The following is a 7653-nucleotide window of genomic DNA, read 5'->3' on the forward strand; positions in this document are numbered from 1 at the left end:
AAGTTTGAAACTCACTTTGGGAAAGGTCCAGAAAAGATTCGTATGAGAAATAAAACAAGAGCAGCCTTTCAGGATATTCCCTTTCAGGGGAATTATTCACCATTTGGCCATTTCTCAAGCAAGCCCTGTGTTCAACTAATCAATGATAAAATTTATTTGTTGCAGCTAAACTGAATAAAATTATCATTGTTTCCCAACATAATTCGTATGGATTGCAGCAAGCTAAAATATCCTTGGAATCTGATTTAGAGCAACAGAAGTGAAGTACATCAGATAAATGTAAAAAAAACCAAGCCTGTAAGTGTGAACTGATCCCTTTGGACAGTTCCTGAAGGATCTGGAGACAGATCCCTTCACTCACTGTCTGACAGGATGAATGGCAGTGATCCCAGTTTTTGAGGTAATCTGATACTAGAATATAATCTTAATAAAAAAACACCCTAATTAAAAAAGATATGAAGAGCCAAAAAGGAAACAAATAAGCAAAGCAAAGTCTCCTTTAAGCAAGAGAGTGTGGTATTTCACTGAGGATGCCTGCAGTGAGAAGGAATTTTCTCAGTTCTTACTTGGGGTAGCACAGACTGTGTGTGATCCTCATTGCAATACCCAGAGACTTGGAGTCCTTTTAATGTTTTCCTGCAACTGAACTGCATCACCCCATATCCTATCAAATGTCACCCCTGCATCTACCCATTAAAATCTGTTTGGCAGCCTGCTGATTGATTCTGTTGTGTCTATAGTGAGAAGAAGGACAGTCTGGGAGCCCTTCTGTATGTCAGGACAGAGGATACAAGGTCCTGAATGACCTCAAGCACTGCAGGGCAGTGCTGCTCTCACCTGCTTCTGCAAATAGCACCCAAATGGGAATGTAAAGTATCACAAATAATTTTAGTGTATGTCTGAACGGGCTGTTTTTGCTAGGGTTGATAGACCAGGTTTTGGGTGGGTGAGTGGCTCAGCACTGAAGTTGGGAAGTTTTGAGATACATCTTCTGTCTGAGAACAGAGAAGTTTTATATTAATATTTAGTTGAAATACTCAATATGAAAGAGAAGCCAAAGGTGGAGCTTATTTTGGTGCCTGGAGCAAAGTTCATGCTTTAACTACTATGTTAGATGAATAAAATCTACCCTTGAGTTCCTTCCAGACGGGCCTGGGTATGAATGTGTAAAAGTGTCTGAGCAAGAGGTCGTATCCCTGTGGTATAATGATTTCAGCATGTTGGAAGAAAGGAAATCTCCTATTAATCAACCTTATTCCAGTGTGCAAGGTCACAAAGCATGAACTTGGTACCTCATTCTGCATTTCACAGCCCTGCCTAAATCAAACCCAGGCTGCAGACATGACTGTACTTTTTACTTGCCAGAGTAGCCCCGTTGTCATAACTGTCTTCAGTCAAGTGATTTCAGAGGTTTCGAATCAGATAGAGCCTTCAGCTGCAGTGTTAGCCCACTTCTGCATCTAAGGTATTAGCCCTTGAAAATTCAGCCCTTGAGAGCTCTGTCAGCCTCCAGATAAAGCAACCATATCTCTTGTATAAGAGATACAAGGGATCTTCATATCACTGGTATGAAGACCTCTACCACAACTATCAATATATGTGTGTATATATACACACACACACATATATATACTCAATGAATACTTAATACTCGCTTTGATTAAAAGCATTTTATTATTTTCTTTGGTTTTATAGAATCCTGATAACTTGGTGACCAGTCAAAGATGCTACAGTTTTTTTTGCATAATATTTTCTCCTTATTTCTCCCTTTCTCCTTATATTTCTCCCATATTTTAAACCTGATCCTTTACCTAGTCTGGGAATACAGTAATCGCCTGGTGTAAGGACATAAGGATGAGGAAGAGCAGGAAAACAGAGCTGTGCCAACCTGTAGCAAGACTTTGTCTTCAAGGAAGAGCCTGCGTGGAGGAAAAAAAAACCCGAAAAAAAAGTTTCTTTGAAAGATTTAAATTAACTGATTTGAAATGGAATGGCTGTCCATGCCTCTCCCCAGGTGCAAGTTAGCTGAAATCCTGCTGTTATGGATCATACTAACAGCACATTATCTGAAAAATGCAGATACCTATCCATAGTCTCTAGTCTTTAATCCATCAGATTTCATGAACATGGTCTCTGAGGACAGTTATAAGTCCCAGTAATAAAAGTTATGCATCCCACTAAATCATAAACTGGAGTTCTGGTTCTCCCTTGGATTTTGTGAATACCTTCCTCCAAACTCACCAGTTTCTTCTTTGACCTCTTGCTGGTAGATTTTATGTTTTACTGTTTTTACCTTAGCTTTTGCTCACAATTTCCCCAACACTCTTTAAGTTGAAATTAATGTTTTGCCATGTTCTTTCCCTGTTTGCAACATATGTATTCTGTCGACTTTTCAAAAGGAGGGTCAGGAGTTGCCATTTTTCTGTCAAGAGTCCTCTGTTGGTTTGCACTTTTGAAGGACTCAGTAAAATTCTTAAAGTCAGTAAAAAATCATTCACAAATGGATTATACTGTGCAAAATTGCACTATTCATCACAATGACACTCAAGGTCACTACTGGTGATATGGGGAGGTGGTGAAATAAACCAGCTAAACAGAGATCAGAAAACAGTAAGGTAGAGAAAAGTGGAGGGGGAAAGAGAGGGAAGAAAGGAGAGGGAAGGGGAAGGAAGGGGAAGGGAAGGGGAAGGGGAAGGGGAAGGGGAAGGGGAAGGGGAAGGGGAAGGGGAAGGGGAAGGGGCAGGGGCAGGGGCAGGGGCGGGAAGGGAAGGGAAGGGAAGGGAAGGGAAGGGAAGGAAAGGAAAGGAAAGGAAAGGAAAGGAAAGGAAAGGAAAGGAAAGGAAAGGAAAGGAAAGGAAAGGAAAGGAAAGGAAAGGAAAGAGGAAAGGGAAGGGAAGGGAAGGGAAGGGGAAAGGAAAGGAAAGGCAAATATCTCTGGATCTCTGGACACATGAAGCATATTTCTAATTCACCTTTACTACATAATCAGTCCTGCTATGAAACAAATGTTTCCCTTGCTTCTTTAAGTGATCATGTAAACTTTTACTCTACAAATGTTTTGCTGCATTAGGAAGGAGATCCTTCTGTTATCTGTAAGTACAGTCTGTTTATTTGAGTGTTAGTACACAGTGGTTTTGAGTCACTCTATTGAAAAGCAAAGAGGTCTGAGAATGTCCTAGACATTTTGAGACAGCCTTATAAATTCATTTTACAGTCTATAAGGAATGATGGGAGCATTATGTTAAAAAGTATAGACAGTAGAAAACATTGATGCTTCAGCAATACCAATATTTGAAACAGATTTTTACAATCAGAAGAAAAAGTCCAGCATGAAACATAGGATGGCAAAAACCACTCAGAGTCTTGTCTGGAAGTCTGATGAGATTTATGATCCATGGTCCTGGCCTGTGCATTTTTGCAATGCTGAAAAATCAAACACAAGGTAATGGAAAACAATTATGAGTCATTCCTTTACTTCAGAGGTGATTAATGTGACACGGTCAAGTTAAATCCTCCGAAGAGACATCAGCTATGTTTTCCACTGATGGGTTTTGTAAGCATGGGTTTGATACTCTTCCACAGGAGATTTTAATTTCCTGCTAAAAGATATGGTTCATGATCAAAAGGTATACATAAATACTAGCTGCCGAGCTTGTAAGACTGATGATTTTCTTATCAGCAAATGATAAGAACACAGAACATCTTTAGTTTTATGATACAAATAACTCTGAAGTACCAAAAGCATGCAGAGCTGAATTGAAATAGTCTATGCTGCAAAGGATCTAATAGCATCTCGTCAGATTACCGTATTCCGGGAATGTGTCTACTCTCAATTTAGAAATGTGTTGCTTTAAATGAAAGGAAGAGTGGCACTCAGAAACACGGGCTACAAAAAGGATTGAGCTCAAAAATACAGAGGTATGCTGCCAAATAAAACTGTCTAAAGCCCAAATCCACACACCTGGATTGCCACTTTATCACTGTGCTTGCAAGCATGATTAAACCCTGATCTGGCTCCCTGTGCACATTTGCAGACCTACTGGTGTGACTGCAGAGGGCACAAAGTTACATTTATTCACTTACTATTTTCCCTTAATGCATGTCACTTAAGGTCCTGATCCAAGAACTCAAGACAGTCTTGCATCCAGTTTGTCTCCAATTCTGAAAGGGAAAGCTGTGCTAGGGATGCTTTGCCACAGCTCCCAGCACTGCAGTCCTAAAACACGTCCATTCAGACCTTTTATCCAGTTCTGTGTGTGCTAAGTTAGCCCAGCTCATTTATTGCCTTTCTCAGTTTCAGCAAGTCATTAGTTGGAGCAGCCTCTGCTTTGGGTGGGAGCTGAGCCCAGAGGTTCCCTCCAGTGTAACTGAGCCTAGTTTTGCAGGTGTGCTGGAGGGAAGTGTTTTACAGAAGTTATTTCAAATTTTGTCTTCTCTTACCTGTCATCAGGATGTCAACTCTCAGCTTACTGGCATTCCATTTCCGTGCCCAGAAAGGCAGAAGATTGGTTATATGAAACTGATTTTTGATGTATTGAGTGCAGTTATATTCCTCTAAGGGCACAAAATCAGATACTGTCCTACCACTCAAAGCCTAAAGTGAATGTGTTCCTTAGGATATGAATGCCAGCCAGGCAAAGTCTGTTCACTCCTTGTTGCCCTCCATTTCATTAATATCAGAGACAGGTGAACTCGGCACTGTGTACATCCACATACACACATGTGTCTTGCTTCATCATCCTCCTGCAGGGGGATACATCTGTGTTAAATTAACCATTTGCAGAAGTATTTAGCACTTTTATGGTCAGTTTGTTCCTAAGGAAATATTGGGAAAGCTCAGTGATCTCAAGTGTTTACCTGGCACTTAATGAACAGATTTTTGGACACAGTCATTTTGGCATTTGAAAATAGATGACTCATTTAATGATAAATTTTTAAGAGCACTTCAGTGGCTTGTTCCCACCTGATTAGCTCTGACTTTATTATTATTTTCATCTTTGCCCCCTCCACTTTTCACAGTTCATTTCTGTATTTATTTTTTTTCCCTAGAATTCACCCATAGCTACCTATATCCACATTCATCATATAGGTATGTGTAATAGCTGCTTGGGTTTGAAAGGGTCGATGCTGCCCCATTCTGCGTGGCAGATGGAGTTGGTGACAATTTAGGAGCTGGATTTAGAGTTTGGTGGCCCTGGAAAGGAGAGAGCTGAGCAAGCAGGTGGGGCTTGGCTCCTTGGAGCATTAATTCTGTCATGTGGACTGCAGTACTGTGGCTCCTGCTTAAACCCCTCCTAAAAGCCTTTGTTTATCTTGTAGGTAAATTACTTTTCCAAGTCACCATTTCTCAGATTGCTCTCTGACACCTGCTTGTTCTTCTTCCCCATGGAGAGCTGCTGACACTAAATTTCTCTCAGTCAAGGCATACCATTTAGTACATTCTGTACGCCAGCCCTGAGGTTAGTGTGTTTTCACCTTATCTTGTTCTCACATTACTCATTTAGAGAGATAGTTCTTATTTTCTATCAGAATTATTTTTCAGGAACACGTAGTGTGACAGATTTCTGAGGATAAAATTCCTAAATAGTCTTCCAAGGTTTTCTGGTTTCCCAGTTCTGTGTTGTAAATAAGCATCAATTTGCTAATCAGATTTTTTCTCATGTCCATGCTAATCTCAGCTCTTGGGCAATGATTTCTTGCTTTGCTGGGAAAGTGTGAGGTGGGTGAGTATGTTTTCCTTTATTCACCCAACCATTTATCTTATCTGTTGTTTTTAGCATCCAGACAGCATAACTGAAGGTTTTTCCTATCTTCATTTCTGTTTGTTGTGTTTTTGTTTTGGTCTGTGGTGTGGGTTCTTGTTTCTGTGTGCGGCTTTTTTTTTTTTTTTTTTCTGTTTATTTGTTTGGGGTTTTTTACCAGCTTTTGGTGTTACTATTTATACAACATTTATTCTTAACTTCGATCTGATTGTTGGGAAGGTTGCTCCATTTTTGCAGGATCCCAAATGTCAGATGTTAGACTGTACTTATTCCTCTAGTACTGCTCTCTTACACTGAAGATCCATAAAAGAAGAATTGCTGTAAATGTGCTGCCCACTAAAGATAAAGATAGCTCTTAATTCACCTTTTTCCAGAGAGACATCTTCAGGCTGTGAAATCTTTTACAAGGATATAAAGTGATAGGGAGCTTCTCATAAAAGAAAGGCCAAAGGCTGCTTGAACTAAAGCTAAGCCATATGGAATTTCAGTCCCAAAGATCTTTGCCGCTCCTTGCAAAGACCTGAAATAAAGTCAAAGGATGAAGCTGAATCTTGAATTTATAGCCACATGCTTGCTCACAACTTGTAGACAGAGCTACAGAACATGCTCTTGTTGATGAAGTTTGAAGATACCCAAGAAGCATCCATCTGATGGGATGTCCAAGTGGGATAGCTTTTATGCTTGAAGACTGTTTGAAAGTACTTTGGAGCAGATCCAAGCTTCTGTCTTTTTTTGAAGGGCAGGTAGTTCCTTCTGCTCACTTAAATTGCTTTTATTTCTTTTCAAATTGATAAGAATTCATAACCTTAGTCCTTGCGGTCTGTTGCTGATTTGGAGTTCAGAGCAGGTTAGAAGGATAGAGCATTTTTATTTGAATGGAGTTCATTTCACCACAAAGTGCTATCAAATTATTTACCAGCTGTCACATATATGAAGTGAAGAGAAAAGAACTGTAGTGTTTCAGGAATGTGGCAATACCTAAGAGGGTGACAGAAAGCTAACAAATTGGACATGGAACTAAACTATTACTGGATCTTGTCTACTGCCTCTGTTAAGATCCATTTTAAAGGCATTACATAATCTCAAACAGAGGCAGTACTCGTTCACATCCCCTGTTGTATCCAGAAAGTTAAATGGTCAGTGGAGGCAGGAGGCAGATGAAAAGTTATTTGCCACTTTGAATTCCATCTAGCTTCATCTGTGGAGTTATCTTAACCCATTGTAAAAACCTTAAAACTCAGTATGTGACCGTGGTGTCTAGTAATGTAAGTAAAAAAGAAGAAGAGTATCTATTCTCTGACAGTAATAAGATCCACATGCAAGGCAATATTTATTCTTTGATCCATGAAAGCAAGGTATTCAAACTGCAGCTTCAGTGTCTGCCTCATTAGCTAAAATGGAGCCTAAATTAAAAGGGAAACAGAGTGTTTGTTTGCTTTGGTACATCTTTTAATATAGGTAATCTTTGCAAGGGAAATCAGCCAAGCAGGTTGGCTTTTGGAGAGAGGATGTTTAAAAGGAATAGCACTCACTTCCCAAGACTTCTGTTTTAAAATCATGCCTCTCCTTGAATACTATAAATGTAGCTAATTGGGATAGTAAAAATAAATAATTGTGTAATAATTCATATTGTTTGAATATTAATAATAAATTATGGCACTTAAATTCAGTTGAGGTCCAGATCTTTTATGTAGAGCTCATTAATGCAGATGGGTCTATTTTTCCAGTGTTTGTTATGTCTTCTGAATCCCATTTTGTCCTAATTAGGGAACCTAGGGTGCTGCCACACAGGATTTCTTGAGGAAAGGATATCAAATGAAAAAGAAAAATTGGAACAAAGGCAAGTCAAAGCAGTGGTATGTAGAGATACCTGGGCTAGGTGGGGTGCTGA

The sequence above is a fragment of the Lichenostomus cassidix genome, chromosome Z (assembly GCF_008360975.1).
Source record: "Lichenostomus cassidix isolate B80296 chromosome Z, HeHo_3.0, whole genome shotgun sequence".
Lineage (NCBI taxonomy): Eukaryota > Metazoa > Chordata > Aves > Passeriformes > Meliphagidae > Lichenostomus > Lichenostomus cassidix.